Here is a 14,326-nt window from a genome sequence, read left to right as displayed (position 1 = left end):
GGAGGATGCTTGGTGACTTTACTGCACCTAATTCCAATTTACATGGAAGAAGCATCTCCATCCCTACCATTGGAGCAAACAATTTTGAGCTGAAACCTCAATTAGTTTCTATGATGCAACAAAACTGCAAGTTTCATGGACTTCCATCTGAAGATCCTTTTCAGTTCTTAACTGAATTCTTGCAGATCTGTGATACTGTTAAGACTAATGGAGTAGATCCTGAAGTCTACAGGCTCATGCTTTTCCCTTTTGCTATGAAAGACAAAGCTAGAATATGGTTGGACTCTCAACCCAAAGATAGTCTGAACTCTTGGGATAAGCTGGTCACGGCTTTCTTAGCCAAGTTCTTCCCTCCTCAAAAGCTTAGTAAGCTTAGAGTGGACGTTCAAACCTTCAAACAGAAAAAAGGTGAATCCCTCTATGAAGCTTGGGAGAGATATAAGCAACTGACCAAAAAGTGTCCTTCTGACATGCTTTCAGAATGGACCATCCTGGATATATTCTATGATGGTCTATCTGAATTAGCTAAAATGTCATTGGATACTTCTGCAGGTGGATCGATTCACCTAAAGAAAACACCTGCAGAAGCTCAAGAACTCATTGACATGGTTGCTAATAACCAGTTCATGTACACTTCTGAGAGGAATTCTGTGAGTAATGGGACGCCTCAGAAGAAGGGAGTTCTTGAAATTGATACTCTGAATGCCATACTGGCTCAGAATAAAATATTGACTCAGCAAGTTAATATGATTTCTCAGAGTCTGAATGGAATGCAAGCTGCATCCAACAATACTCAAGAGGCTTCTTATGAAGAAGAAGCTTATGATCCTGAGAACCCTACAATAGCAGAGGTAAATTACATGGGTGAACCATATGGAAACACCTATAATCCCTCATGGAAAAATCACCCAAATCTCTCATGGAAGGATCAACAAAAGCCTCAACAAGGCTTTAATAATGGTGGAAGAAATAGATTTAACAATAGTAAACCTTTTCCATCATCCACTCAGCAACAGACAGAGAACTCTGGACAAAATACCTCTAATTTAGCAAACTTAGTCTTTGATCTATCTAAGGCCACTGTAAGTTTCATGAATGAAACAAGGTCCTCCATTAGAAATTTGGAGGCACAAGTGGGCCACCTGAGTAAAAGAGTCACTGAAATCCCTCCTAGTACTCTCCCAAGCAATACAGAAGAAAATCCAAAAAGAGAGTGCAAGGCCATTGAAATGACCATCATGGCCGAAACCACAAAAGAGGAGGAGGACGTGAATCCCAAGGAGGAAGACCTCCTGGGACGTCCAGTGATCAATAAGGAGTTTCCCTTTGAGGAACCAAAGGAATCTAAGGCTCAACTAGAGACCATAGAGATTCCATTAAACCTCCTTATGCCATTAATGAGCTCTGATGAGTATTCCTCTTTTGAAGAGAATGAGGATGTTACTAAGGAGCAAGTTACCAAGTACCTTGGTGCAATCATGAAGCTGAATGCCAAATTATTTAGTATTGAGACTTGGGAAGATAAACCTCCCTTGTTCACCAATGAACTGAGTGATCTGGATCAACTGACATTACTTTAGAAGAAACAGGATCCTGGAAAGTTCCTAATACCTTGTACCATAGGCACCATGATCTTTGAAAAGGCTCTGTGTGACCTTGGTTCAAGGATAAACCTCATGCCCCTCTCTGTAATAGAGAAACTGGGAATCTTTGGGGTGCAAGCTGCTAAAATCTCATTAGAGATGGCAGACAATTCAAGAAAATAGGCTTATGGACAAGTAGAGGACGTGTTAGTAAAGGTTGAAGGCCTTTACATCCCTGCTGATTTCATAGTCCTAGATACTGGGAAGGATAAGGATGAATCCATCATCCTTGAAAGACCCTTCCTAGCCACAGCAAGAGCTGTGATTGATGTTGACAGAGGCGAACTAGTCCTTCAATTGAATGAGGACTCCCTTGTGTTGAAAACTCAAGGTCATCCTTCTGTAAACATGGAAAAGAGGCACAATAAGCTTCTCTCAAAACAGAGTCAACCAGAATCCCCACAGTCAAACTCTAAGTTTGGTGTTGGGAGGCCACAACCAAACTCTAAGTTTGGTGTTGAACTCCCATATCCAAACTCTAAGTTTGGTGTTGGGGAGTCTCAACAATGCTCTGAACATCTGTGAGGCTCCATGAGAGCCCACTATCAAGCTATTGACATTAAAGAAGTGCTTGTTGGGAGGCAACCCAATTTTTATTTATTTAATTTTTATTTTCATTGTTTTTCATGTTTTATTAGGTTCATGATCATGTGGAGTCATAAAATAAATATAAAAATTGAAAACGGAATCAAAAACAGCAGAAGAAAAATCACACCCTGGAGGAGGATCTCACTGGCGTTTAAACGCCAGTAATGAGCATCTGTTTGGCGTTCAACGCCAGAACAGAGCATGTTTCTGGCATTGAACGCCAGAAACAAGCAGCATCCTGGAGTTCAAACGCCAGAAATGCACAGTGAAGAAGAGCTGGCGCTGAACACCAGAAACAAGCATCTGGCTGGCGTTCAACGCCAGAACAAGCATCAATTCGGCGTTTAAACGCCAAAATTGCATGCAAAGGCATTTTACATGCCTAATTGGTGCAGGGGTGCAAATCCTTGACACCTCAGGATCTGTAGACCCCACAGGATTATCTCAGCATCTGTGGACTTCATAGGATCCCCACCTACCTCACCCTCTCTCTCTCCATTCATAGTCATCCCTTCTGTTTTCCATTTACCACTCATATCCATACACCCCACCTACCTTCAAAATTCAAAATCTCTTTCCCACCCAATCCCACCCATATGGCCGAATACACACATCCCTCCATCTCCTCCATATCTTCTTCTTCTTCATCTATTCTTTCTTCTCTTGCTCGAGGGCGAGCAATATTCTAAGTTTGGTGTGGTAAAAGCATAAGTTTTTTTATTTTTCCATTACCATTAATGGCACCTAAGGCCAGAGAAACCTCAAGAAAGAGAAAAGGGAAGGCAATTGCTTCCACCTCTGAGCCATGGGAGATGGAAAGATTTATCTCACAAGCCCATCACTAAGAAAAGGATGGAGCAAACAAGAGAGCCTATTCATGGAGCTCAAGAAACACATGAGGAAGCTCACCATCAAGAAATCCCTGAGATACCTCAAGGGATGCACTTTCCTCCACAAAATTTTTGGGAGCAAATCAACACCTCCCTAGGAGAATTAAGTTCCAACATGGGACAATTAAGGGTGGAACATCAAGAACACTCCATCATCCTTCATGAAATTAGAGAAGATCAAAAAGCAATGAGGGAGGAGCAACAAAGACAAGGAAGAGACATAGAAGAGCTCAAGGACATCATTGGTTCCTCAAGAAGGAAACGCCACCATCACTAAGGTGGATTCATTCCTTGTTCTTACATTCTCTGTTTTTTGTTTTCTTTATGTTAAGTGCTTATCCATGTTTGTGTCTTATTACATGATCATTAGTATTTAGTAACTATGTCTTAAAGTTATGAATGTCCTATGAATCCATCACCTCTCTTAAATAAAAAAATATTTTAATTCAAAAGAACAAGAAGTACATGAGTTTCGAATTTATCCTTGAACTTAGTTTAATTATATTGATGTGGTGACAATACTTTTTGTTTTCTGAATGAATGCTTGAACAGTGCATATGTCTTTTGAAGTTGTTGTTTAAGAATGTTAAATATGTTGGCTCTTGAAAAAATGATGACAAGGAGACACATTATTTGATAATCTGAAAAATCATAAAAATGATTCTTGAAGCAAGAAAAAGCAGCAAAGAACAAAGCTTGCAGAAAAAAAAAAATAGGCGAAAAAAATAAAAATAAAAAGCAAGCAGAAAAAGCCAAAAGCTCTTAAAACCAAGAGGCAAGAGCAAAAAGCCAATAACCCTTAAAACCAAAAGGCAAGGATAAATAAAAAGGATCCCAAGGCTTTGAGAATCAGTGGATAAGAGGGCCTAAAGGAATAAAATCCTGGCCTAAGCGGCTAAACCAAGCTGTCCCTAACCATGTGCTTGTGGCGTGAAGGTGTCAAGTGAAAACTTGAGACTGAGCGGTTAAAGTCAAGGTCCAAAGCAAAAAAAGAGTGTGCTTAAGAACCCTGGACACCTTTAATTGGGGACTTTAGCAAAGCTGAGTCACAATCTGTAAAGGTTCACCCAGTTATGTGTCTGTGACATTTATGTATCCGGTGGTAATACTGGAAAACAAAGTGCTTAGGGCCACGGCCAAGACTCATAAGGTAGCTGTGTTCAAGAATCATCATACTGAACTAGGAGAATCAATAACACTATCTGAACTCTGAGTTCCTATAGATGCAAATCATTCTGAACCCCAATGGATAAAGTGAGATGCCAAAACTATTTTCAAGAGGCAAAAAGCTACAAGTCCCGCTCATCTGATTGGAGCTATGTTTCATTGATAGTTTGGAATTTATAGTATATTCTCTTCCTTTTATCCTATTTGATTTTCAGTTGCTTGGGGACAAGCAACAATTTAAGTTTGGTGTTGTGATGAGCGGATAATTTATACGCTTTTTTGGCATTGTTTTTAGTATGTTTTTAGTAGGATCTAGTTACTTTTAGGGATGTTTTTATTAGTTTTTATGTTAAATTCACATTTCAAGACTTTACTATGAGTTTGTGTGTTTTTCTGTGATTTCAGGTATTTTCTGGATGAAATTGAGGGACTTGAGTAAAAATCAGATTCAGCGGTTGAAGATTAACTGTTGATGCTGTTGGATTCTGACCTCCCTGCACTCAAAGTGGATTTTCTGGAGCTACAGAACTCAAAATGAAGCTCTTCCAATTGCGTTGGAAAGTAGACATCCAGGGCTTTCCAGCAATATATAATAGTCCATACTTTGGCCGATTTTAGATAATGTAAAAGGGCGTTGAACGCCAGTTCTACGCTGCTGTCTGGAGTTAAATGCCAGAAACACGTCACAAACCAGAGTTGAACGCCAGAAACACGTTACAACCTGGCGTTCGACTCCAGAAAGAGCCTCTACACGTGTAACATTCAAGCTCAGCCCAAGCACACACCAAGTGGGCCCCGGAAGTGGATTTATGCATCAATTACTTACTTCTGTAAACCCTAGTAGCTAGTTTATTATAAATAGAACTTTTTACTATTGTATTGACATCCTGGATTGTATTTTTGATCCTGTGATCTCGTTTTGGGGGCTAGCCATTCGGCCATGCCTGAACCTTTCACTTATGTATTTTTAACGGTAGAGTTTCTACACTCCATAGATTAAGGTGTGGAGCTCTGCTGTTCCTCATGAATTAATGCAAAGTACTACTGTTTTTCTATTCAATTCAACTTATTCCGCTTCTAAGATATTCATTCGCACTTCAACATGAATGTGATGAACATGACAATCATCATCATTCCCCCACGAATGCGTGCCTGACAACCACTTCCGTTCCACCTTAGATTGAATGATTATCTCTTGAATCTCTTAACCAGAATCTTCGTGGTATAAGCTAGATTGATGGCGGCATTCATGAGAGTCTGAAAAGTCTAAACCTTGTCTGTGGTATTCCGAGTAGGACTCTGGGATTGAATGACTGTGACGAACTTCAAACTCGTGAGTGCTGGGCGTAGTGACAGACGCAAAAGGAGGGTGAATCCTATTCCAGTATGATTGAGAACCTCAGATGATTAGCCGTGCTGTGACAGAGCATTTGGACCATTTTCACAAGAGGATGGGATGCAGCCATTGACAACGGTGATGCCTCCAGACGATTAGCCATGCAGTGACAGTGCATCGGACCATTTTCCAGAGAGGATAAAAAGTAGCCATTGACAACGGTGATGTCCTTACATAAAGCCAGCCATGGAAAAGAGTAGGATTGATTGGATGAAGACAGCAGGAAAGCAGAGGTTCAGAGGAACGAAAGCATCTCTATACACTTATCTGAAATTCTCACCAATGATATACATAAGTATTTCTATCCTTATTTTCTATCTATTTATTATTTATTTTCGAAAACTCCATAATCAATTATTATCCGCCTGACTGAGATTTACAAGATGACCATAGCTTGCTTCATACTAACAATCTCCGTGGGATCGACCCTTACCCACGTAAGGTTTATTACTTGGACGACCCAGTGCACTTGGATCGACCCTTACCCACGTAAGGTTTATTAGCTCAAATAACAAAAAGTTGCATAATGACATGTTCCTTAAAGTGTGAACTAGTTTGTTGCTATCAAGTCTACTATAAATGAAAGTCCCTTGAGAATGGATCAAAACAAAAAGAAAAAGAAAGAAAAAAAGACAAGAATTGGCAAAGAAACAAATAGTAAGGCTAGACACCAATAGCTTGGACCCTAGGACATATGCCTGTGGTGTTTATGTACTAGGATACGCTTGCACAAGTAGGTTCTAAGGAGTATTTTGAAACTTGGCCACTTAGATCAACTGATTTGGGATTGCCAACTAAAAGTCCACTATCAAGAGCAACCTAGCTACAAAACATTTAGTGATCCAAAGAGATGCTGGGCATCAATGTTCCTAGGAAGAAACTCACCGGATTGAAAACGGATTTCCAACACCTAAACTCACTGGCAAGTGGACCGGATCGCATCAAGTAATAATAACTCACATGAGTGAGGTCGATCCCACAGGGATTGAAGGGTTGAGCAATTTTAGTCAGGTAGTTGATTTAGTCAAGCGAACAAGTGTTGATTTGAGTGATTTGTATTCAACACAAGCTAAATTGCATGAAATCTAAAGGGAGAGGGGAAATTGACAGTAAATTAAAGAGCAAAGGAAATAAAGAATCTGAATCTTAAACTACAAGTAATATAAATTGCAAAAACTTATATTGTAAGAAATGTAGATAACTAAGCTTAAAGTGCAAGAAATGTAAATTGCTTGAATCATAAAAGGATTTGGGAGCTGGGATCTCAGAAATTAAGCAAGAAAAGTAAATGACAATCAATAGAGAAGTAGAAGATGAATTAAGATGCAGCAGATCTAAACAGAAAAGAAGAATTACTTGGGAAACCAAACAGAAAGTAAAATGTAGCTCAATTGCAATAGCTAGAGGGAAGTTGAAGATCTCAGGGGTTGAATGAGACTAGAGAACAAGTCTAGATCTCAATTCCTTCCTTGATCCAACGAAGAACAATTGCAAAAGAAGTAGAAAAACAATTGCAGAAGAAGTAAAGATGAAAGCAGTAAAGAAACTTAGATCCAAATCACCATTCACTGAATTATCCAAAAAAAATAAACACAGAGAGATCTCGGATCAAGATTGAAACAGAATTCCTTCAATTCTCAATCCAATATTCAAAACAAAGAGTGAAGAATATAGATAAGAAAATCCCAGAGGAAGAGAACTCAATTCTCCATCCCAATTCCCTAATCCAAAGCTCAGAGTCTGAAAAATGAAAAATCAAAATAAAAGTGAGCTAAAAGTGAAAAGAAGGCCATCTCTAACTCAAACTAGCTTCTATTTATACACTTCCTATTTTTGGATTTTAGAATTTGGAGTGGGCTTTTTAATTTTGTGAAGAATTGGATTTTATTTTATTTTTAGACTCAAAATAGAGTCATGGTGCACTCCCAGGGCACGGCTCAGTTGATTAACACAACTGAGCATCCAAACTTGCTTTGTCTTGCCCAATTTGGTGTGCCAGCCCCTTGTCCGTGTCACACTTCAATAGAGCTCAGTTGGAAAATTGAACTGAGCTCTCTATCTTGTCTTTGGTGTGCCCATTTGTGCGCATCCCAGCCCCTCGTCCGTGTCAGTTTTGTGCGCATGATTTGCTCCTTGGCGTGCCAAAATGTGAGGAGTGTGGGGGGAGAGTAGCGCTCAGTTGGGAAAACAAACTGAGCTCCCTATTGTAGCGCCTTGCTTTGGGCTTCATGTTTCCAAGTTCGATCCTTGGGAGAAGCTCTTGATGCCAATTTCTTTGTGGAACAAAGAGAGGTAGCGCATGCCTTGAGTGGAAACCCCCCTGTTCGAACCTTGGGGAAGGCTTTTTAGCCCAAATATGAGGATTAACCAAAGATAGTGCTCTTCAAGCTCCTTTGTTCGAATCCTTGCCAAATCATTTTGGCCTATTTTCCTTACAATTCTTGTAGCTTGAGGTCCCTTGTTCGAATCTTGAGGGATGCAAATTGGCCAATCTTGGCTTATTTTCCTTGCAAGTAGCGCTCCTTCTTTCCCTTGGGTCATGAGTTTGAGACTTTGTGGCTTCATTCCTTGAAATTGTGCCTTGAATTTATTTTGAAGAAGGCCCGATAAAGTTAACTTAGTGAACCGAGCTGTGCATGTCTTTGTGCTTCTTTGTAGCGCTCAATTTGGTATTTCAACTGAGCTCCATTGGCTTGGTCCCTCTTGGTGCGTCATCCATTGGTGATTCCACGCTTTTTTCTTATTTTTTTTCTTTTCTTCACCTACAAGTAATCAAAACAACCAATCAAGTATCACCAAATTCACAAGGTTTAGAGTTCATTTAAAATTCAATTAATTCTATCTTAAACCTCATGATTTTGTGTCAATTAAAGGGTGGTTGATTGATTTAACCAATTCATGCAAATCCACTCCAAATCACTTACTTACAATGCAAGAAAGTGCATAAAACCTAATGAAACAAGTGAAAAATGCTTGAAAAGCTAGCATAAGATGACTTGTCATCAAGGGATTTCTAAGTCTAAGTGAATTATTCTTGCTTTTCTTCAACTCTCCAATCAAATAGCATCATAATCAGAACAAAAACTAGCTCTCAACGTCAACCAACACCATCATGAGGGACCTCTCGGTTGTACAAACACAAACAATGCAATCAAGTAGTACACAAGTTGATTCAAGTATAGCAAGTAGCATATAATCATATAATATGTACAATTAGACAAACCAGACAATTAAATAAACCCAAACAAATCAAACATATGCAAATGATGTATACTTACCCTATGCTCAATGATATCATTTGTCGGTTATATAGCCAAACCCGACATGTCCTAGTAGCTAATTGTGGACAGAAACACCCTTTGCAGAGCAAGTGGGTCTGAGCTACAGCCCCATGCTACTACCCGCTTAACCCAGAGCAAGTGGAATAAACCACTACTAATGCTACTACCTAGGCGGGTGTTTAAAAGCTCAACCTGGAGCAAGTGCAATAATCCACTACTATTGCTACTACGTAGGTGTCACAATCCCTGACCTGGAGAAAGCGGGGCGAACTACAATCCTTGTTACTGCCCAGGTATCACAAACATACATTCATTCTTTCTTAATCAATTATCATTATTATTACATCTCAGACATTGACCCGGAACAAGCGGAACAAACCACAATTCTTACTACTGCCCAAGTATATATCACAAATATACATTCATTCATTCTTAATTAATTATCATTATTAGCACATTCAACATTTTCAGCACCCTTCAATAACAAATCTCCACTTTACAACCTTCCTCAACATCAAATTAATTCATCCAATAAGTTTACCCATACTTCACAGCCTAAAAACCAACTACCATACTTTAATTAAGAGTTATAGAGGTTTGGAAAATTAAAGAGATAGTCTAAAACTTTAAAATTCACCTATCAGCAAAACAGGAGTCTGCGTACGCGTAACCCTACTGCGTACACAGAACCTCTGTGCAGAGCCTAATGGCTGCGTTGCGTGTGTGTGTCTGCGTACGCAAGCATAGCAGTAAAAGCAAAAAGCTCCTAAGTAAAAAAATTTAGTTTTTGGCACCCAACTTCCGACGTCCATAACTTCCTCTACAAAACTCTTATTTCTACAAAATGTATAATGTTTTAAAGTTTTCGAAATTATCTTTAATTTGAAATAAATTCATTCAATTCCAAAATCTGAGACTCAAGTTATAGATCGCCGAAATTCATTAAAAATCAAGTTTTACCCAAAAAGTTCAAAACCTTTGTTTTCCAACAATTCATTCTCAAACCAAAGTTTCTCAACCCAAAACAACCCAATTTCCAACCAAAATTCTTTCATACCCGTATCACCCCTCTCTCAACATATCAATGTCCAATTCTATCAATTTTAATCCAATAAATTCACAATCAACTAACATTATTCATAAATCAACAATCAATTATTATCATTATTCATAATCATTATCAAAACTCATCAACCATCAATGATTCACCACATCCTCATCATATGCTCAACTTTCACATTCAATATCCTCATTAATCATCATCAAATCACCAATCATCAACCATCACTTACCGTTCTTAGCTCTTTTCGGCCTCCGGTCTAAATTCATGGCCTCTGGCCTAATATTTCATCAAATCAATATACATAAACTCATAAACATATAATTCACTATCCAACACCAATTTCAATCAACACAACAATAATGCATCATCCAAAACATCAATTATCACAATATGTTTTCTACACACAGCAACTCCATCCAAATACTCAATTCAAACTTAATCCTAGGGGCATCTAACCTAGGAATTCTCATCACACCATACGGTACTTAAATAAAACTTAAACCATATCTTGATGACGGTGGTTCACACCCAACACATCACAACTCAAGCTTCCAAGGATCTCAATCAACACTAATAAGCTTTTAGCCACCAATACCTTGTTCCAGGTTCTCTAAATTCACCCAACAACACTAACATAACCAATTTCACATATACATTAATCTAGAGTTCATAAAATTGATAAATCACAAGGTTGGAGGGTTTCTTACCTTAACCCATAAAATTTGTTGATGAAAAATATCAATGGCTCATACTAGAGTACCTCAAAACAACCAAAATCACAAGATTTTCTCAAAACTCAAACCAAATTCGAAATGAAAGGGGAAAAACAAAATTGGCTAGAGGACATTGAGATACTCACCACAATACCTGGATAGAATCGAAGAGGGTAAGAAGAGCGACTGATGAATCCATATTTGATGATAAATTTTGGATTGATTTGAGTAGATTTTATCATATAAACCCACATTTATTCATCTAAATAGTATACTTTTGTGTTTTCTCTCTAAATTGTGCCTAATTATGAAAACATGCTATTTTGTGCTTTTTTTAATCAATTTTATTCCACTTCAATTTCATTCGATACCTTGATGGTTTTCATGAGTGATATCAGGAGTAATAGGTTGGAATGGCTTAATAAGTGTGGAAGAAAAATATGCAATTGAGAGAAAACATAAAGAAAACAAAGGAGAGCACACAGCCAAGTGTGCGTACGCACAACATCTTGTGCGTACGCACAAATCCCTGTGCGTGACTTCATTAAAAAGTCACGTGGCTCGTATTTTGGGAGGCTTTTTAGCCCATTTCTAAAGTTGCTGAAGCATATAAGGAAGGGCTAGCAACCACACAAGATACCATACAATACACAATACACTTAGGCATAGTTTTAGTTATTTTTAGGGTAGTTTTAGGTTAGGTTTTCTCTCAATTTTCCTTAGGGTTTAATTAGGGTTTATACTTTAAGATTACATTTTTCAATTTTGATCTTGGATTCTAGTCTATTTCCATTGTAAGTATTTCTTAATTTTCTCTTTTATTACACTACTTATTCTACACTTTTCTATATTTTAATTTCCTTTATCAATACATATATGCTTTTGCAATTTTAATTTCTAGTTAATGAATTTGATGTTTAGTGGTTATTACATGATTTTTGAGTTGCCTTTGTTGATTTTATGTATTAGTTGTTCTTAGTTCTAAGTATTTTTACAATTTCGCCATGTTTTGTGAATATGCCTACAAAGTGTTTGATGAAATGTCAATTTTGATTATGAGGTAGATTTTCATTCCTTGACTTGAAAAAATGAGTATATGGAATACTAAAGTCATAATGTCCGACATTTAGTGATCATTCTTGGGTTGTTAGTTGTTATCATTTCCACTAACGCTAGCTTTTTACTAAGGTAATTAGTAAGTTAGCTAGGATTTGTAGATTAATAACAATTATGCTCACTTGACTTATTCTTCGATGTTAAGAGTTGACTAGGTGAGATTAATCCATCATAATTATCATAGTTGTGGTTATGGCAAGGAAAGAATTCCATAACTCATCCCAAGTCAAAGTTCCATTTACGTTTTGAACCACATTTCCATCATTTTAATGCATTACTTGTCCATGTTACGTAGGTAGTTCTTTAATTCCTTTATTATTTTATTAATTGCAATTTTGATTGTTCTTTTATTCCTTTAATTGTTCGCCTAATTATTGAAACCCCCTTAATTTTCACAACCAAAATTGTACGCTTGTTGTCATTAGTTCCTAGGGAGAATGACCCGAGGTTTAACTACTCTCGGTTATTTTTTATTTGAAATTAAACTTTGATTGATGGGATTTAATTTCCGATTTGGACTATGCTACCGATGAAGTGATTTTTGTTTTGAGAAATTCTAAACCGGCAAAAAAATCTCATTCATAAAGTTTTTGGCGCCGTTGCCGGTGAGCTAGTGCAATGAGTGCTATAATTTTGGTTGTTGTGAATATGTGAATAGTGTGGGTAGATACTTTTTTGGTTGTTTGTTTGCTTTTGTTGGTAATTAGGATTTTTGTTGCTTTTGTTAATTGATGTCTTTTGTTCTTATTTTCTATTTTTCTCTGAGTTATCACCCTCTTGGCTTGGAGTTTGGTCATTACAATATTGTAGGGAATGGAAATCCTAATGATGATGTGCACTAAGGGTTGAGCTATCACTTGAGGGAGGAGCCATATTCATATGGTCAATCTTCATGACAACCTTCCAATCCATACCACCATGATCATACTTCATCCTATAATCCATATCAACCACTATATTCCTATGAAATCTACCCTCAATAAAATCCTCAACCACAACACCCTCAAGCCTTACTACATCACCAAATTCCTCCATGGGATTCACTTCCATATCCATCTCACAACCCACCTTATGAACCACCATCACTCAAACACCACTACTTCCAAAATCAACTTGACCAACTACCTCCATATACTCCACATCAATATCCTCCACCTTATGAACCAACCCCCATTTATGAAGACTTCATCCCATATGATGAGCCTTCTATTCCACCTCAACCTCCCTTAGATGATAATGAGCAACAAGAATCGATCAAGTATCATCAAGCCATCATGGCTACCTTGACCGAAGTCTTAGTCTGCTTAGACTTGCCACATTCATGCCACAACCAAAGCCATTTTATGGATGAATGTGAAGAACTAATTTTAATTGAAGAGTGCAGAATGAGGGAAGTTTGGAATCCCAAGTGGATAATGAAGAGTTGAAGCATGATTCGCCACAAGTGGAAGAAGTTGAGCTTATTGAAATTGAAGAAGTGGTTGAAGAATTGGGGAGGATTGAACAAGAAGTGGACGTGATCAAAGAGGAGAGCAAGGGAGTGGATATTTTCAAGACTATTGGAAGTCTCCCTTCCTAAGCAACCATCTGACACACCATTTAAGTGGATAAAAAACTCATCCTTTAACTTCATTAACTCAATTGAATATACTTTGTTGGAAACAAATGGTCAACTTAGGATACTTTGGGGAGTGATAAGTGAGAAAGAGATCAAGGTTGGGCGGAATACTGGATTAAGGCTAACTAGGGTTGAACCCTCATGATTTGAGTCCCAAGGGTGGTGTAAGGCACAATTGAGCAGTTTCCAAGGGAGGATTTGGAGCCTTGGTAAGAATTCAAGAATGCGGTCATTGATGAGCGAATAATTTATACCCTTTTTGGCATTGTTTTTACATAGTTTTTAGTATGTTTTAGTTACTTATTATTATATTCTTATTAATTTTTATTCACAAATCTCATTTATAGACTTTTCTATGAGTTTGTGTGTTTTTCTATAATTTCAGGTATTTTCTGGCTGAAATTGAGGGACCTGAGCAAAAATCTGATTCAAAGGCTGAAAAAGGACTGCAGATGCTGTTAGATTCTGACCCTCCTGCACTCGAAGTGGATTTTTTATGGAGCTACAGAAGCCCAATTGGTGCACTCTCAATTGAGTTGGAAAGTAGACATCCTGGGCTTTCCAGTAATATATAATAGTCCATACATTCCCCGAGATTTTATGGTCCAAACTGGCGTCCAAAGACACCCTAAAACTTTCTGGCATAAAACACCAGAACTGGCATAATTCTTGGCGTTAAACGCCCGTTTTAGCACCCAAGGTGGCGTTTAACTCCAACCTTGGGCATATGCACGTGAAAGCTTGAAAGCTCAGCCCAGACACACACCAAGTGGGTCCCAGAAGTAGATTTCTGTACTATCTGCACTTAGTTACTCATTTTTTGTAAATCTAAGTTACTAGTTGAGTATAAA

General features: G+C 38.0%; 1 non-coding gene across 1 annotated transcript; it reads right to left on the bottom strand.

Annotated features, from left to right (window-relative positions):
- Window positions 1–368: 368 nt before the first annotated feature.
- On the bottom strand, window positions 369–476 carry LOC112731304 (small nucleolar RNA R71). The gene has a single exon (XR_003167088.1). It is a non-coding gene; the product is annotated as a small nucleolar RNA R71 (small nucleolar RNA).
- Window positions 477–14,326: the final 13,850 nt, after the last annotated feature.

Source organism: Arachis hypogaea, chromosome 12 (genome assembly GCF_003086295.3).
Source record: "Arachis hypogaea cultivar Tifrunner chromosome 12, arahy.Tifrunner.gnm2.J5K5, whole genome shotgun sequence".
NCBI classification, from domain to species: Eukaryota; Viridiplantae; Streptophyta; class Magnoliopsida; order Fabales; family Fabaceae; genus Arachis; species Arachis hypogaea.
Note: the sequence above shows the minus strand (reverse complement) of the source record. Positions and strands in the feature narration are given on the sequence as shown.